Below are 18,622 nucleotides of genomic sequence, written 5' to 3' on the forward strand. Positions count from 1 at the left end.
ATAAACCTCTAGAGAGGAGTGACATTATCTACTTTTCAAAAATAAAATGTTAATCTGATTACAGTTCAAGGGGAAAAAATTAAAGGAAACAATGCAATAGTTCTAGTAATCTTCCTATGTGAATCTGAGAAGCTCATGAAGTTCATTAAATAGTTTCTACGGGCTTAAAATATGACTGACAAAAGTTTAATTATATACAACTTCTCAGAAATATATCTATTGCTGCTGGATGCAGTGGTGCACATCTGTAATCCCAGTGACTTGGGAGGCTGAGGCAAAAGGACCACAAATTCAAAGCTGGCCTCAGCAATATAGCAAGGCTGTAAGTAATTTAGCAAGACCACGACTCAAAATAAAAAATGAAAAGAGCTCAGTGATAAAATGCCCCTGAGTTTAATCCCTGGTGTCAAAAATTTAATTACTTAAAAATATATAATATATATAAATATAAATGAATAAATATACATATATACATACATGTGTGTGTGTGTGTGTGTGTGTGTGTGTGTGTTGCCTAAAACCAGGTAAACTCACACTTATCCCTGTTTACTTACGAAAGTATACAAACTTCCAAATTATTCCACTAACTACAATTGTTGTTGGAATATGTAGCAAAGGGAATAAAAACCTCTAAAAACACTGGCCTAAGAATTTAAATCTAAATGTTTTCTTCCTGGAGGTGGTGGCTCACACCTCTAATCCCAGCAGTTTGGGAGACTGAGGCAGGAGGATCTCGAGTTCAAAACCAGCCTCATCAATGGTGAGGTGCTAAACAACTCAGCGAGACCCTGTCTCTAAATAAAATACAAAATAGGGCTAGGGATGTGGCTTAGTGACTGAGTGCTCCTGAGTTCAATCCCCAGTACGAAAACAAACAAACAAACAAACAATGGTTTATTTACAACTTATATAGCAGGTATTTCTCAGTGGGTATTTTGAGGGATTATATGTCTCCTTAAGACTAACAACTAACTTAAACGTTTTTAGTTTGTTTAGTAGTAAATTGCCTAAAATGTAGCCAACTCAAGAAAATGTAATTAATAATTGTCAACCCATGCAAGAAGCTCAGGGCTCTACCTAACTTGTGCTTTGATAATTCCCTAGCAAAGTACTTTCACACTGAGGGTTTGAGCCTGTTCAAAATCTGATTAACTTGGATTTTGCAGAAAAGACAGATAGTCAGAGCTCAAAGACTCCCTCCTACCCCTTCCTGTTTCCGCCCCCTTAATGCCCAGTTTAAATCTTCCAATTTATTTGCGGTTCATGTTATCTCGAGATATTAATAAATATTATGTAAGAGCTGACAAAGCATTATGGCAATAAGAAGTTTCCATAAACAATATCAACACATTAAGAAGACAAAATAAAGACTACAAAGTAATCAATATCACTGCATTCACTTCCCCTAAGACAAAATCAGTAACCTAGCTTCTAAGGCTCTTATGAAAAATAAAAGAGATATACCTGTTTAAGTGCTCTGTGAACTGAAAAAACTCATTATCCAGGAACTTCACTTATATAGCATGGAATGATAAACCAAAAAGGAAGCAATAATAATCTGATAACACAAAGTTCATATCCAATGCACTAATAATAATATTGTTTCTCCTTTTGAAGAATTGTGTCCCCTTGTTTCAAATTATTTTCTTAGAAAATGAATCCTATTTGAAAAATCCATTGAACTTTTTCTAGATTTACTCATCAATGATATCACCATGCAAAAGTTTGGGAGTTCAGTATCAAAAATTTGGGGGCTAAAATTTATTGCTAACAAGAAAAGGAATGTGTCTGTCAGTAATAAACTGAAAATTCGTGAGCAGGCCAAGAAATTTTTCTCTATAAAAATAATTTGTTAAAAATTAATTCCTGAGGCTAGGATTGTGGCTCAATAGTAGAGCGCTTGCCTAGCACACAAGAAACACTGGGTTCAATCCTCAGCACCACATAAAAATAAATAAATAAAATGAAGATATTGTGTTCAACTACAACTAAAAAAATATTTAACAAAACAAAACTAATTCCTATAAAACTATCTTCAATGCCCTAAATTACATTACACTTTTCTAAAGAAACACAGAAGCTAGGAAGTGTTAAGTAACAGCAGCCCTAGAAATAAAGAAACCATGTAAAACCAATGAAAAACTTAAGTAAATGTATCAAAGCTAAATAAAAACATATATCAATATGCTTTCTGTATGCATATGAATGGCATCTATCCATGTTGCCTATACTTGTGGGGCTGGGGATGGAGCTCAGAGGTAGAGCACTTACTTATCATGCTTGAAATGCTGGGTTCCATTGCCAGCACTGCAAAAACAAACAAACAAACAAACAAACAAAAAACCCCAATGCTAACCTGTATATTCCTATAATAGATTCAAAATGAAATATTTAGTCAAGAGAACATTTTCTTTTTGGTGGTGCTTAAAAAAGAAACTGGGGTCCTGTGCATCTTAAGCCCACTTTACCACTGAGCTACATCCCCAACCCTAGGTTTTTAAGAACTTTTGATATAAATGATATCACATGTTATTAATTAAAAACTTGAAGTTATAATTTATACCAGTTCTCTCCTTTCTGCTTGGATTGCATATTTTTTCATGTAAGGGCCACTAATAATAACTAAGCAGCAGTCAATTGAAGGTAATACTACCTCCATTCTTGGATTTGCTGAGATGATTATGATTGAAAATAGATTATGAATAGAAAATACCTTGAAAATATTAGATGTTATATACACATTTGTCAAATAAATGAATGATAAATTTATATTTTAATTATTATTATATTTACTTTGTAATTATTGTGATTTCAATATTATGCTATACCACAATCTCTTCAGATATTGATTTTGAGAGTCATACACTTCCATAAAATGATCTTATTTTTTGACTTGAGCTTTACCTATAGTACAGTTCAAACTCAAATTCCTCAAAGAAATTGTAAAACATCATGGTTATATATTAATCTTCTCAGATCTATTTATACTCTTACAAAAAATTGTCAGGTTACATTATACAAGATTGGATACAAAATTAAAACAAAGAATGTTAGTCCTTTTATCACTATGTATTTTTATCTTTGGAGTTTACATTTTATCACTACGGCATTATTATCATTGAACAACACATGGCTTAAAGATCATTGTGTTGTTAGAACAAATGATATAAGTATCTTGTATTTCATGAATCTTTAAATTTCAAAACAGTACTCTTTTGTTCTGCCTTGAGGAGTTTAAGTGTGTCAGTTTCACTGTTGTGAGATTGATTACAACCAGCTGATCAATCTTCTATCCCAACGAAATCAATCATGGTGACAGTTGCCACTATGGCCTCCTCCCTGTATTTTTCAAGCATGGAGGAGGACAAGTGAGCACCTGCCTCCTAGATTTTTAGATTGAAAACATTACCCGAACAAACCAGGACACCTAGTATTATGGCAGAATATAACCTTCTGGAGAAGACCAACAATTGCCTAATCAACATGTCCATACCATGATCATGATATGGTTTTTCCTTTAAAAACCAAATTCCTCAAAGAAATTGTCAATAGAATTTAACGATATTTACAATTTAATCATCAATAAACAGTATTTGAAATGTTTATTTCCCGTGATTTAGCACATAAATGGAAATCAAAGAAAGTTTGAACAAAATATTTGTAGAACTATTTTTTTTTGTAACAAGAAAAGCTATTTTTCTTTTCATACTAAATATACCAAATCAAATGTTCATTTATGGAGCTACTCAAGCAAAGCAAAACCACAAATATTAAGGATATTTGTTCTTCCTGTAGACTATTACTGAAACCATTGACAAATAAAGCATTACTTAATGGTTAAAAGCATATTACAAATGATCACTTTGTAAGGTTGTACAATGATTCCATTGCCAACATACTTGAACTATATGTTTACTAGCCTAAAGGTCTTAGTAACATAACATTTCATGTCTCTCTGCATTTCAAATGTGGAGAGTGACAGATGTTGTTAAATCTCTACTTAAAAGATCACTACTTATGGACACTGTGTTTAATTTGTGAATTTCTATATTGTACTGTACTCTTGTTGTCCCTTGGTTGGTTTTCACTGCATTATTTGGGACACCAGTAGGTTTACATTTGCTCCTCTGAGAAAGTACTCTCTGTTTCTAAAATTCTATGTATAGGGTTGTTAGGAAAAATCAGTGAAGCATTCCATTTAATCAGTCATTTCTTTTTACATTAAAAAGGCAAAATTAGGGGCTGGGGATGTGGCTCAAGCGGTAGCGCGCTCGCCTGGCATGCGTGCGGCCCGGGTTCGATCCTCAGCACCACATACAAACAAAGATGTTGTGTCCGCTGAGAACTAAAAAATAAATATTAAAAAGGCAAAATTATCTATAACTTTGTTATCAGTTCCAGTTAGTTGCTCTGAGTAATACAATGGGTGCAAATTATCTTTTACTATCCTTTCTGTCTTAGAAAAGTATCTTTTCAGGAAGAAAGGGAATACCCACCATACTATAGGTCTCAATTCAATTTCCTTCCTTTTTGTAATTAGGAAATCTTGGCTTTCTTAACTGCAAAAAAACCAAAGCCACTGCTTTTTGAAAAACAAGTGCAGGGACTAGGGTGGTAGTTCAGTGATAGAGCACTTGCCTAGCACGTATGAGGCACTGGGTTCAAGCCTCAGCACCACATAGAAATAAATAAATAAAACAAAGGTATTGTGTCTATCTACAACTAAAAAACAATTTTAAAACAGTGTGCTTTGGTCAATGTCTGGGTCCTTTGAGTTTTCTAAGGCTGACTGACCCCTTTTAGATGCCAGTATGAGTTAGCATCTTAATTTTCCTTCCTATGCCAGACCCCTTGTGATGATAGTTCAGTAAGGTGTCACCAATCCTTCGGATCTTACTCTTATTTTGGATCTTACTCTTATTTTGCCGGAACAACATTAAGCGCACATGCACGCGCGCGCACACACACACACACACACACACACACACACACACACACAGTAGAGATTTGAATTGTATTTGCTTTCAGACGCTGAAATAGTTGAGCTCATTTTCAAAATAAATAATCTACTTTCAATTTGGTTTTTATTTTACACATATACTTAAGAGATTTCTGCAACTTAATATTTCAGCACATTGTCAACTGAGTCCATATGCTTATTGCTTGCCCTTTTCCTATTTCTCTCAATTTAGTTAGAAGTTTTCAAAGTTTTAAGTGCTCTATAAATTGAGGGGGTAGAATGGTCTAATATAGCTGGCAGAAAAAACAGCTATGGATTTGTAACTCTCTTGCTGTGTGTTTGAAAAGACAGATTCCCAGCCGTTTACTTACAACTCTATTTCTAGCTGCTATCAGATGTTCATATCTCTGATTTAAGGCTTTATGTAGGTACTGGAGTTTTTTTCTAAAAAAAAAAAAAAACTGATAATTTAAAAATTTTGATAGGACTATGTGGAAAACTAGTAGAAATTTCTTATAACTTAGAATTCACCTGTATGTGTTTATGTGTGTTGCTGAGAATTAAAGTCAGGGGTTTGTGCATGCTAGGCAAGTGCTCTAACTCTAAGCTACATCCTCAGACCTTTTTATTTTTTATTTTGAGACAGGGTCTCTCTAAATTCCTGAGGCTGGCCTCAAACTTGCTGTCCTCCTCCCTCAGCCTCTCAAGTCTCTGGGATTTTAAGGGTGTGTCATTGTGCCCAGCTCACTTTTGTTTTAAATTAGTGAATGATTCTGAATATTTTCCCAAAGGACTTCATTTGCCTAACTATGCCAAATGTAAGGAGAAACTCTTATAGCAATGTTTATAAGCATTCTGTGTATAAAAGTGCAATATGGATAAAATAAGTATCCTCAGATTTAAATTTCCATCATTTGCTTTCCTTGTAGCAATCATTTATGATCCAACATCTATTACCCTACATTTCTTACTTATAGTTTTACAGTTCTTTATAAAATTCTGAATTCTTTCACCCCATGTCCTATTTCTAGCACTAGGACCACCACTATCAATACTGAAAGTAAACATTAGTCAGAGGTGGGTTTCTGGCTGGACTTCAATACATTTTGGCACTTCTGTTCTGCCTATGCCTCTCAAAATGTCTCTATTCTTTGAAAAACAAAGGTAAAAGAACAAAGAGTCAATTTAAATATCCTGTATTTTGTATGTGCTATATTAAGAAGCCTCTAGTTTTATTTATGGATAAATATATAGCCACTTTTTCACATCACAATTTAAAAATACATAATAAATATCAGACAAGTAAAAATAATATCTCCTGCTCCTTAGATTTATTTCCAACTTCTCCAGTTAATGGAGGGGCGTGTCCATGCATATCATCAAGAGTGATGTATAATCCATTTTGATGGTTTAGGGCCACTTTCCCCACTCCCTGCAATAGAAAAACCTGTCAAGGGAAATGGGCCTGCAGCCTTGAACCAGCTGGATTCACAGACGACATCTCAACTTCTTGGACTTGGTAGAGTTCCTTGCTGCTCAGTTGCTATCACTCCACTCCAGAGAGCATGATCTCTCCTGTTAGGTGATTATCATTGGGAGTAAGAGCAAAGATTTCTGGGATGGGAGGTCCAAAAAATAGGAAAATGCCCTCAGTTGTGAAAAGGGACAAAGAAGAACATTGCATGACATTCATGCTTCCCAGCTGAGTTGGCTGTAATCTCAGTTACTTGTAGCACAACTGCAGCTTTCACTATGAAAATATGCAATGCTAACTTTTCATGACAGAGTCCCCTACCATTCTGGGTTGCATCACTATGACAGAGAATGAAAATATGTTCCTAATCCAATTATGAAATCAAAGAGTACTTGGAAGGAAAACATTCAGTTTAAGATAATAAATATTTGTTATTTTACAGTTACTTACCTGCAAGACATGTTCTTCTTCTTTTTTGGGGGGGGTGGGGAATACCAGGGATTGAACCACGGAGCCATATCCCCAGCCCTGTTTTGTATTTTATTTATAGACAGGGTCTCACTGACTTGCTTAATATCTCACTGTTGCTGAGGCTGGCTTTGGAACTCATGATCCTCCTGCCTCAGCCTCCTGAGCTGCTTTGATTACAGGTGTGCACCTCCATACCCAGCAAGACATGTTCTTAAATACAGAAGAACATGATCCCAAACTGACTTATAACTATGAAACTGGAAACACAGGTGACAAAAGTGTCTGCCATAAAAGTTAGAATGGAAAAGGAACTTTAAAGATCATTTATATAGTTCTTAGTGTTGTGCTTGCCCAAAGTACTTTCATCATGAAAAAAATGATGGATGAATAAATCCAGTCTAATCCCCCATTTTACAGATGAAGGAAGAATGTACTTGATGACATAAAGTTAACTAGTGGCAAAGCTAGGACAAGAAACCATATATTCTGAGTACTCAGTCTTTTCCACAGTTGGTTGATCAACTGTAGACTATATTTTATATTAATTAAAATTATATTATATTCATTTCAATCCCTGTATCTTTGTCCATTTGATTTCATGCCTATAACACCCTATAGCACAATGATTCCATTAAACTAGCCTTACCTAACTAGTCCACACCCATTCATCTTTTTTCTGAATTCCCACAGACAGTACTTACTGGCTATACCACAAATTTAGGGTTTTGCTACAAAAAAGGGGGGATTATATGCAATGATATTGTGTGTGCGTGTGTGTAGTGTCATTAATATGTTTTGCATATTCCTCCAGGTAAGGGTCATTTATTCACAGTTTCTTTATATATGGCAGCATGTACTACTTTTTATATGGATGCATAAAAATAAGCATGTAATTGAGCATCTGAATTAGGATACTTCTGAGATCAAAGTAATTACTATTGATAATAGTGCAGTAAGTATAAACTAGGACCTTTCTTGAAAAACTGGAATATATGGTCACTCTTATAGTAATGAACTTTCGCAGTGCATGTTAAATTGGAATCATTCCATTGTTGATTATACAATTGTCCAGCTATAAGATATTGTTTATAATTGTGTATTATATTGAATAGGATTATTTCTAAGGTAGTAAGCATGAAAAAGTCATGACAAGTTGTGGAATTCTGTTTATAAAATTCTTATATGTACATATGGTTTCTTTAAAAGTTATTATGAATATTTCTGCAAAGTATTCAATTATTGCCTTATTTTTAAAACTGTAAGGATAAAGTCAAATGTAAAATTTTGTTGGTCCAACTTTAATCATTTCAATATCAAAAATATACTTGAGAGTAAAAAAAAAAATTGGCCTTGCCTCTAATTCCTTTCTAATGGTAGAATATAAAATCTGATGGCTTTCTATGTGGAATGGATGAGGGGGAATAGTATTAGGATCTATGGATATACAGGCCAAAATTTGAAGTTTAAAAATATATCTAAATTTAAACAACTTATTTAAAAAAGTATGGATTACACATCATGATTTTTAATTTATTTTTAAATAAATTATGGAGGAATTAGCAAAGGAAACAATTAAAGTCTATGATAAATTCATGTATAATTAATGACTTAAAATTCTATGCCATTTATCTACCATCATATTATCTATATCTAGCTATATGAGAATGCTTTTGAAAGTCTTTTTTTTTTCTTTGTTTCAAGTGCTGCAGATTGAACCTAGGGGTGCTCTACCACTGAGCTATACCCCTAGCTCTTTTCTTTTTTTAATTTGAGACAAGGTATCACTAAATTACCCAGGCTGGCCTTGAACTTGCAATCCTTCTGTCTAGGTCTCTAGAATTTCTGGGATTACAGGTGTGTGCCACCATGCCTCGTCCTTTGAAAAATCTTAATGATCTAAATCTTAACATTGTTTTCTACCAAGATTTAATGATGGTGGAGCACACCTGTAGTTCCAACTTCTCAATACGCTAAGGCTGAAGAATCACTTGAGCCCAGGAGTTTGAGGTCAGCCTGGGAAACTTAGTGAGACCACATCTTGCGAGGGGGGGGGGGGGCGGGGGGGGTCTTTTGATAGAATTTTCATATCAAAATATACATTTTGCCAGGCATGGTGGCACATGCCTATAATCCCAGTGGCTTGGGAGGCTGAGGCAGGAGGCTTGAAAGTTCAAAGTGAGCTTCAGCAATTTAGCAAGGCACTAAGCAACTTAGTGATACCCTGTGGTTAAGCACACCTGGAATCAATCCCTGGTACCAAAAATAAATAAATAAATAAACAAATAAATAAATAAATAGATTTTATGTTCAGATATATAACAAAGCTTTAGTCATCCTAGACAGAATAATCCATAAATTCAATTTATTGATATGGTTAAATGAGACATTTAATGATAAAAACATCCTGCAGCAGAATGAATTTTAAGTACTTGAACAATAGCAGTTACACCATCTGCATCACATAGAAATTTGCTAACTTGACAGCCCCCCCCCAAAAAAAAAAAAAAAACAGGCGATACAGATACAGCAAGCTAGCAATAGGGTAGATGCAACAAGGGAAGAGGCATTTGTTAGATAAATGGCCTTTCTTTTGAATATCACATTCTATACTAAATAACACTTCATTCAACGATAGGCAGATGTTGGTAGCAAAGAGAATTCATCTTCTTTATTGCAAAAACGGCTTATATTACAAAATTATCTAAATAATCACATTTTCCATCCTCCAAGTTTCAAATGAAATTAAAGTAGATCAGCAGAAGAAAAAAATAGGCAAAAATAATTACAAGGGAAACAAAATAGCATGTTGCCCTTAGGAAAAATGCTGAGAAAAAGACATTATGTTGACAGATTCTCACCTACCCACATGGACCTCTGAGACAAGCCCCAAGATTATATTATTTTAAGAAATTAAGTTTTTAAAATCTATTTATTATTTTAAGAAATTAAGTTTTAAAAAACATGCTGTTATCAGTGGAATATTTGTGTGTATAGCTGAGAGAAGGGATATTCAAATAGCATTTATTCTATACTAAAAAAAAAAGGTAAAATAATAAAACTATCATATGCCACATTTACTCACACAGTTAGTAGGTCATGTGAGCACCCTACCTTGCCATATTTTTAAGGAAGAAGATATTTATTTTCATCTCAAAAGGAAGCTAGATTTGGAACTTCAGGGACTAGGAGGTTTATATGAAGGCATATGGCCTGTCTTCTCCCATTTTATATCACCCAAGAACTTGACGTTCAAATTCTTTTTGTCCTTCATCCAATAGTACTAATAAAGGTTTTAGATGAAAGAACAATGATTTTTAAAATATATCCTGATACTGGATATAAAAGTCATTAAAGTTTATCTTTGCCAATTGTTAGGACAAATGTATCTTATTTACTGGGTTTTTCTATATTGATCAATAAGGGTTTAATTATTTAGACATATATTTTTCACTGATATACTTCATCTAATTGTCCAAAAATAATAGATCATAATCTTACTATTAAAGGTGCAAGTTGTGCAATCTTTTGCAATGTTGACTTAGTTATCAGGACATAAATATGACCTGGGGTTAGACCTAAGAGCCTGTATTCTTTCTGATAGAGGACCCTTAAAGCCATTTCCTAGGAAGGCAAGTTAATACAAGAAAAATGTGAGTCTCCTTTCAGCATTATTATTTTACCTAGACAACTTATTATTGATTTCATATTTTACAAATTAATCTTTTCTAGATTTTAAGTGAGTTTTTAATCTCTATTTACCATGCAAAACAATGTCTTGTTTTATTTTATATGATGCTAAAACTATAGCATTTAATTTTCTAGAGCTTTTTCTCTAGTTCTGGTTACAAATTTGATGACCGACTTCATAGATAACAAACATGAATTTATCCATCAATAATGATTTACTGAGCTGCTACTTTATGCAAGACACTGAGCTAGGTGCATCACTAAGTGCTAAGATGTATGAGAATATAAACTGTCTGCTTTCAAAGAATTTACCCATTAGTTAATAAGATAATAAATAAATACTAAAAATGAGAAATTGATCATTACCAAACTGTGTGCTAGAAGGAGAGATTAGTGGGGACTTGAGTATTCAAAGGTATCTTGAAGTTTATTTACTTCAAGAGGCCAAGAATGGTCCTTGGATGTAGCTGTAACTTGTAAGAATTGGAAAGGGAATTGGGTTAGCACTAGATCTAAGCCTACTGTTTATTTATAGGGGATGAAGAAGGTGAGGAAAGCTAATTTGTCAGGAATCTGGAACAGATAAGATATATGAATCAACTTTTGCAAGATAATTATAATCTTATTTTCATCATATCAAAAAGGAGAAAATCACTTCTTTCTCTATCCTCTTCACATTTAATGAGCAATTTGTCAGAAAATTTAAATGAGTTTATATTTTCTTGTAATCACCATGATGAAATTAGATCATTCCAGAAGCATCAAACGTTTTTTATGGACTACAACACCGAGTCTAAAAGGCTGTGTAAACTAAGAGCTTCATAGCTAGTAATGATGATAATAATGTAATAGCAAGGATAACATTGAGTATTTGCTATTAGCCTGAGATGGACATAGTCATCTTTATCTAGTCACTGAGCTGCTTGATTTAATTTGTTTCTCCACTCCCTCAATTTTCTTAGGCAGGGTCACAGGACCCAAGAGATATGTACCCACCCGCATGCAGGAGTAGCCCACGGTGTGACTCTCCCAGCTTTTGGAGGGATTTGCTTTTGCACTGCTCGATGCCCAGTTGGTCAGGTGGAAGCCCAATGGGTCACTTGCCAGTGCTGTAGGCAACAGAGCTGGGGTTGGGACCCTTGCTCTACGCAGAGGAATAAGCTTGGGGGAGGGAGTGGAGAGAAGCCTGCAAACATCTCAGAATTCCTTGCTGTATTCATTCATCATGGTGGCTACACATGAGGGTCAACTTTAAGGAAAGGGACTATGAATTGAGAATCAGGCAGGTCTCTGTTCAGAATCCAGGCTCTGCCACTGAGTAGTTGTGGGACCTTGGAAAAGTCACTCAAGCCCTTTTAGCCTCTCTTTGCTCATGTCAAATGAGATCAGTATTACTTTATTGATTGTTGTGAGAATTAGAAGAAAACCCTACAGAGCTCCTTCCGTCCAGTGTCTAACATTAAGTATTGCTTAATGAAGAATCACGACTGCAACAACTGAACATCTCCTTACTTGCCACAGGCAATTTTCTTCTCTTTTTCAGATTACCATTTGTGAGGAACATGGGGTTTTTTTAAAATCATTTTTTAGTTAATAAGTCCACACATTTCTACTCTCCTTATAATTCCCTCTTTACAAAAGAAAAGTTGCTTTATACCTAATTGTTTAAATGGGCTGAAATGTGGAAGTACTATTTAGAATTGGCTAACATTTCCTGACAATAATTTTTAGATCACTGTCCTTGAATTATGTGAAAGGTGATGACACATCTTTCCTGTGTATCTGGAAAGATCTCACATTCTCGACTGGACAAACAGGAAAACTAGCCATTTGATGCACCTCTCATTATTTTCTCTTGGTTATGACTGAGCCTCTGCCACCTCAAGCAGGCACTCTCAAATAATTATTACTTCTTCCTCCATTTTTTTTTTTTTGCTTCATTAGGTCAGCAAATATTCACTGAAAATTGTGTGAACCAAACACTATTCTAATAGAACAGTTTTCCCAACAAAACAAGCCTTTTCTTATGCCTCTCTACTTCCGCCATAGCCCTGCATACTACTTTGCTAAATGATGCCTACTTGGGTGACTGGTTGCCTTTGAGTTTTTAGGATCTGGCCTCAAGTGCACAGAATAGTATGTGAATTACCATTAGCATCTCACCACTCATGGCTCCCTTGATATAATACTTCATTATTTAAACATTAAAATTAAAATAATACATTGTATATGCATTATGAATTCAATTTCAGGAGATAATGCCAACAGTTTTCCAAGTAGTTGGGCAACTTTGAACTTCTGCCTACAATGTATAAAGAGATACAGTTGGTTCACATGGCTGCAAATGCTTGATTCTTTCAAACTTTAAAATTTTATGAATATAAATTGTATATTTATATATATATACATATATATATATAAATTTATAAAATGTTTCCATTTCTATCTTTCCTGCCCTCCTGTATGATGAAGGATGTTTTCCCAAAGTTAAGTTTGGGACTTTTCTTAGATACTTGAAACAGAAAAGAATAGAATATCAAAACTTTCTCAGAAATAGGAGAACTACAAGGGATATTCTAGTCCCTTCTTGATTAAAAGTTAAAAAAAAAAAGGAGGAAGAACACAATTTAAAAATAAGCCTTACCTAATTTTAAAGTCGAAAAAGAAAGTTTATTCCAGGAATTAAAATGCATTGGCTTATCTGTGACTCAAAAAAAAAAAAAAAAAGATATTTCCTGCCTAAAAATATAGAACAGTGGTAAATTAAATTAGAGGAAAAAACTATGAATCAACCCTTGTTTCAACCCAGGGGTGTTTTACCACTGAACTCCATCCCCAACCCTTTTTATTTTTTATTTTGAGACATGGTCTCACTAAGTGCTGAGGCTGGCTTCGAACTTCCAATCCGCCTATTTCAGTCTATGGAATCACTGGGTGTGCACCACCTTACATGGCTCCACACCCCCTGCCCAATGTTGGGGATTGAATCCAGAGGTTTGCACATACTAGGCAAGCAATCTACCTTTGAAATACATGCCCAGCTCTTCTTTTAAAAATTTTATTTTGAGACAGGGTCTCACTAAATTACCCAGGCCACCCTCAAACTTGCTATCCATGTGTTTCAGTTTCCCAAGTAGCTGGATTATGAGCATGCCACAGCACCTGACCTAGTTTCTGTTTTTCCAGTAAAAGAGATCTATTTCCAGAGTGCTGGTTAACCAGTTAGAAGATATTACTCTCTTGAATGTGCAGATCATTTGGTGGGTATAAATATGGAAAGGTGGAAAATAACATATGACTAATTGTTTGTTAATTGTTGATTTGAATAGTTTACATCTCGTTTAGAAGACCACTCATTTATGAACTTGTGGGCCTAATTCATCATTTAGAAAATACATGTTCATTATTTCAGTTTTGAAAAGCTTTTGCAGTTCCCAAAGTAATTGTTTCATATGCAAGTCTGATTTTAGCAGCTATAATCCTAAATTATAATATTGTTTTCAATTTGCATATACATCACAATGCAACTTTGTAGTAGAGATAATTCACCTACAAGAAGTTCAGCTAAGGCTTTTATTTGATTAATGGATGTCATTTTATCCCTGCACTTGATGATGTGCCATTTTCTAATTATGTCTGTGTCCTAATAAAATTATGTAATTGCTTAACACTATCGCAACAATATCATTCAATGTCTTTCATTTATTTTGAGGATAAAAATTTAGAGGAGCATATCTAACCAACAACTGTTCCTTAAAATAAGGAGATGAAGATAAAAGATTCTCGCTTTTCTTTGGCATAAAGTAGATACAACTTAAATACTGCTCCTAAGAAAGAGAGTAAATTTACATTATTTAAATGTTTACAAGAGATTTTGGATATACCAAATATCATAAAAATATTTCTGCTGAAAAGTTAGCTATTGGCTTTATAGAACCTTGATATTACAGATCATGACTAATTGATCAAACCAGTTAACAAAAATTATTCCCAAAATCCAATAAACATTTAATTTTGACCTTCATTCTTCAAAGCTGGTAGAGGATAGCACCAGGCACTAGACTTTTCAAAAAGCAGATCTGTAAGCTTTACTTTCAGATTGGCACTGTGAGCTTTGATAAGGTACTCTATCCTGGTCAACACAGAACTTTTGTCAAGACAACTATGTGTTTGACAGAAAACCAGAATATGTCTCTTTTGTTTGCTCTTACTTGTCACAAAATTATTTTATCAAGCAACAAATATTTGTGGAGTGCCTACCATGTGCAAAGTACAGTTGCAAGGGCTTGGATGGAGCAAAGAAAGAAAAACAGACTGCTTAATGAGATGGAAAAGTTGATGATGGAAAATAGAAATACCATACATCCTAATTGGAAGTGGACTGTCTAGCTCAGTTTTTGAGCGCTTGCCTTGCTTGCAGGACCCCTAGGTGCAACCCCAGCAGTCTCACTCTGCCAAAAAGTCCCGACTATTATGTATACTTCCTGAATGATCTTCTGCTGAAATGCAGGCTTCATTAATTCCTCACCTCTTTGTACGTGTGTAATTCTTTTTTTTTTTTGAATTTTTGAATATTTATTTTTCAGTTTTTGGTGGACACAACATCTTTATTTTATTTTTATGTGGTGCTGAGGATCCAACCCAGAGCCCCGGTGCATGCAGGCGAGCGCGTTACCACTTGAGCCACATCCCCAGCCCCACATGCATAATTCTTATTGCTCAAAGCACACTATTCTCCCTTTCCTTTGCCTTGTGTTAATCAATCTTAACTCACCAATCATATTGTCAGTAAATTGAGAGGTCAGAGATTTTGGCCAATACTGCAACCTCAGTAATTCCTGATACTGACAATCATATAATAGATCTCCATAAAAGTTTTGATAATATTCAAGAATATATTATTCTGATACTTTAGTTCTCTCGTTCTTTATTATAACCTCCACAAACACAAATAGAAAAAAGATAAAATTTAGTATATCAACGCCAACTACTAGTTCTGGACTTTTCTATCAGTCAGATGTTTAGAGCAAATTGTGTGAAAATTTCTGAATAATTTAGAGCAATAAACAGCATACTTTCCCTGTGACAGGGGTATTTTGATATGCTAATTGCAAGTGTTTTGCTTTTTAAAACTAGGTTACATCATTTTTAGTTCTAATGTAAACTTAACGCATTACCTATTAATATGAAGTGTCAAAATAATGATCTTGGATTTATATATTTTTTCCCAATAAATAAACTGAAAACTTCATGTTCTTTGGAACATGATATCATAAAGTATAATGAAGACAGAGCCGCTGGACCTGTATTCTGCCAACTACTACTATCCAAATTGCCACTGACCTTTCCCTGAAGACTTCAAAGAGCCTTGTTATTCTTTTCTTCTAATTTGATGATATTCCTTCTCACAGTGATAACTCTGCCATGGGAAATCTCAATCAGTGAATTGTGAGAGGAATAAAAATTATTCTTACAACAGAAGTCATTGCTGGCAGGATAACAATGACAACAGAGAAAATTGTCTGAAAACAGGTCATGGATTATAATGTAGGGTACATAGAAAGTAGATACAAATCCTATTAATTCCTTCCATTTCATTTGCTTTAGTGCCTCTTTTGGGAATCTAACATATAAATCAATTCCCTAAACCTGTGGATATTGAGAAGGGGTGAACTCAATTAAACTTTTTCTAAAAGGTTATCTAGATGGTAGATAGGACATTAAATAGTTTACAAAATTTTTGACTTGGAAAACCTCACCAACACCAGTCCCAAACATCTGAAAACCTCCCTAGCAAGGCCTGACTCTGTCGCCCCCTGGTGGTAGGGAATATCTGTTGCAGGTGTAATAACCAGAATACTAAACCAAAACATCACAACTATGAGACAAAGATGAGAAATCCAGTCCTGTATTTCCAGTTACTTACAGGAGTTTCCCTTTGGAAGAACTACCATAAATATTATCAAGCCCCCCTAATAAGCATCTGCCTCTTGCTTTCTTTTCCACGTTGACCTCACCTTACCTTCCCCACATTATCTTCTCTGAGTATAAGCCAAAAGGGCCCCATCAACCCTGCCTCCTTAGATGCTCACTGGTTTCCAAGAAGTGCTCCCCCTACACCCAAAACACACTTTGAAATACTCTTTCACCTGATCTTTCCTCATTTTAAATCCAACTCAAGAAAATTTTCCCCCATAGAATCACTATCTCTAAAAATGTATTTTGTAGTTCTTTCTTTAGTTGATAAATCTGGAGAAGACCTTGAAATAGCAGGTTTTCTAGTATGCTAGAGATACACAGTCATGGTTTTTTTCTTGTAGAATCAGAGATTACTGTTAGCCAATAACATAAAGATCTGCTTGTAGACTGAAAATGTGGCTTACCCTTTAAAGGCACGGAGAGTGCCAGAATTCTTCAAAGTGAATATTAAATAAAGAGAAGCAAACATGTAAGGAAGTTGTGCACATCTGGTATTCAACTCAATTTTAAATATAATTGTAAAAAATAAAGTGTAATAATGACCAATTAATTGGTGCTTTTATATCCAAGAGAATATGATGTGGTTTCTTAAAATGAATTTGCAGAGCTAAGTTTAAATCTGATTTGAAGGAAGCTTTCATTGCAGAAGTTTATAGATATGAAAATTACAAATAGTGGAAATGAGTCATTCATTTGCTCTCTCATCTAATTCTTATTGAACATATTTGTTGAGCATTTCTGTATTACCAATGAACATTGCTTTAACTATTAAGAGTCAACTTTTGAACTGAGAAACAAATGAATGAAGTAGACTCTTTTAGTATTATGAGTAATGCTATTTTCTTTAAATTACAAACATTAAGAAATGTCTAGGGCTCAGGATGTGGCTCAGTGATTAAGTGCCCCTGAGTTCAATCTCTGGTACCAAAAAAAAAAAAAAAAAAAAAAGTTGATTTAAGTCCTTAGACAAATTATAGGTCAATAGCAAAAGGAAGTAGTACATGAGGCAGAACAAAACTCACAAACTGTGGGGTATGTGCCAGATATTTCCAGTCACAAACTCTAACTTGCTGATTAGAGGCGCTTGTACCATAGTCGTTTTCTTGACAAGCCCTATTTTCTGAAGGTAAACAAACAAGTTCATTACCCAGTGCATGCTACTTAAGAGCTGAAAGTTATCAATGTCTACTGGGACACCTAATCAAACTGGAGGGCAGGAGAGGTGTACTTTCCCCTCTCTTGAAAGAACTCTCTCTCTCCCTTGAGAGTGTCCCCTTTGCCCTTTCCTATTCCTTCTAATAAACTCATGCCTATTACTTTGAGTGACATATCTGAAATCTTTTTAATTTGATGGTAAGAATCAGGGTTTTTGTGCTGCCTCAGTTTTCCAGAAGGCCCCAGCCCTCTAACACTTTGACTGTCAAAACAAAAGAAAACCTCTAAGTTTCCTACATCTATGTTTATTACTCCTCTTAACTTTCATTAATAAAGCTATGCTGCCTTTCCTCTCATGGTTTCCTAATATTTTAAAGTCACCTACAATTTTCTAACCAAAATCTGCACATGATTGTTTTTAATCTGAACAAAGCTGGACACAAATATTTCCTTTACATCTAGAAGAAACACTATTTCCCTCACATTGTGGAAAAACAGAAATCAACCTTTTGCTTTACCTCCCACTTTTCTACCCTGGCTTACTACAGGAAGCCACAGCTATGGTAAATGTACTGCCTATTTTAAGGGAGAGCTGGAGAAATACACTAGGCTTCCAAGTCTCACTTCAGCTATTAAATTTTGATCAAAATTCACCATTTATTAGATTCTGGAGAGAATTTTAAAAAATTGTGCCTTGTGTATAAGTTCTCAGAAAATCTTAACTCACGTCCAGTGATTCCAATAAAACACACCCACAAAGCAGCAGGACAAAATGCTTTGGGAAGTAGGGCCATGAGATGGAACACGGAAAGAGAATTGGGGGAAAAGAATACCAGAAAGTATTGGCATCATGTTAAGTGTTAATTTTGTGCTTGGTGTCCCATTTTTTCATACTT

General features: G+C 34.7%; 1 protein-coding gene and 1 non-coding gene across 2 annotated transcripts in view; both read right to left on the reverse strand.

Annotated features, from left to right (window-relative positions):
• The window catches only part of Htr2c (5-hydroxytryptamine receptor 2C), a 226,476-nt gene that overhangs the window by 176,945 nt on the left and 30,909 nt on the right, over nucleotides 1–18,622 (reverse strand). The window lies entirely within an intron of this gene.
• LOC120891142 (small nucleolar RNA SNORA35) lies at nucleotides 11,577–11,704 on the reverse strand. The gene has a single exon (XR_005735567.1). It is a non-coding gene; the product is annotated as a small nucleolar RNA SNORA35 (small nucleolar RNA).

Source organism: Ictidomys tridecemlineatus, chromosome X (genome assembly GCF_052094955.1).
Source record: "Ictidomys tridecemlineatus isolate mIctTri1 chromosome X, mIctTri1.hap1, whole genome shotgun sequence".
NCBI lineage: Eukaryota > Metazoa > Chordata > Mammalia > Rodentia > Sciuridae > Ictidomys > Ictidomys tridecemlineatus.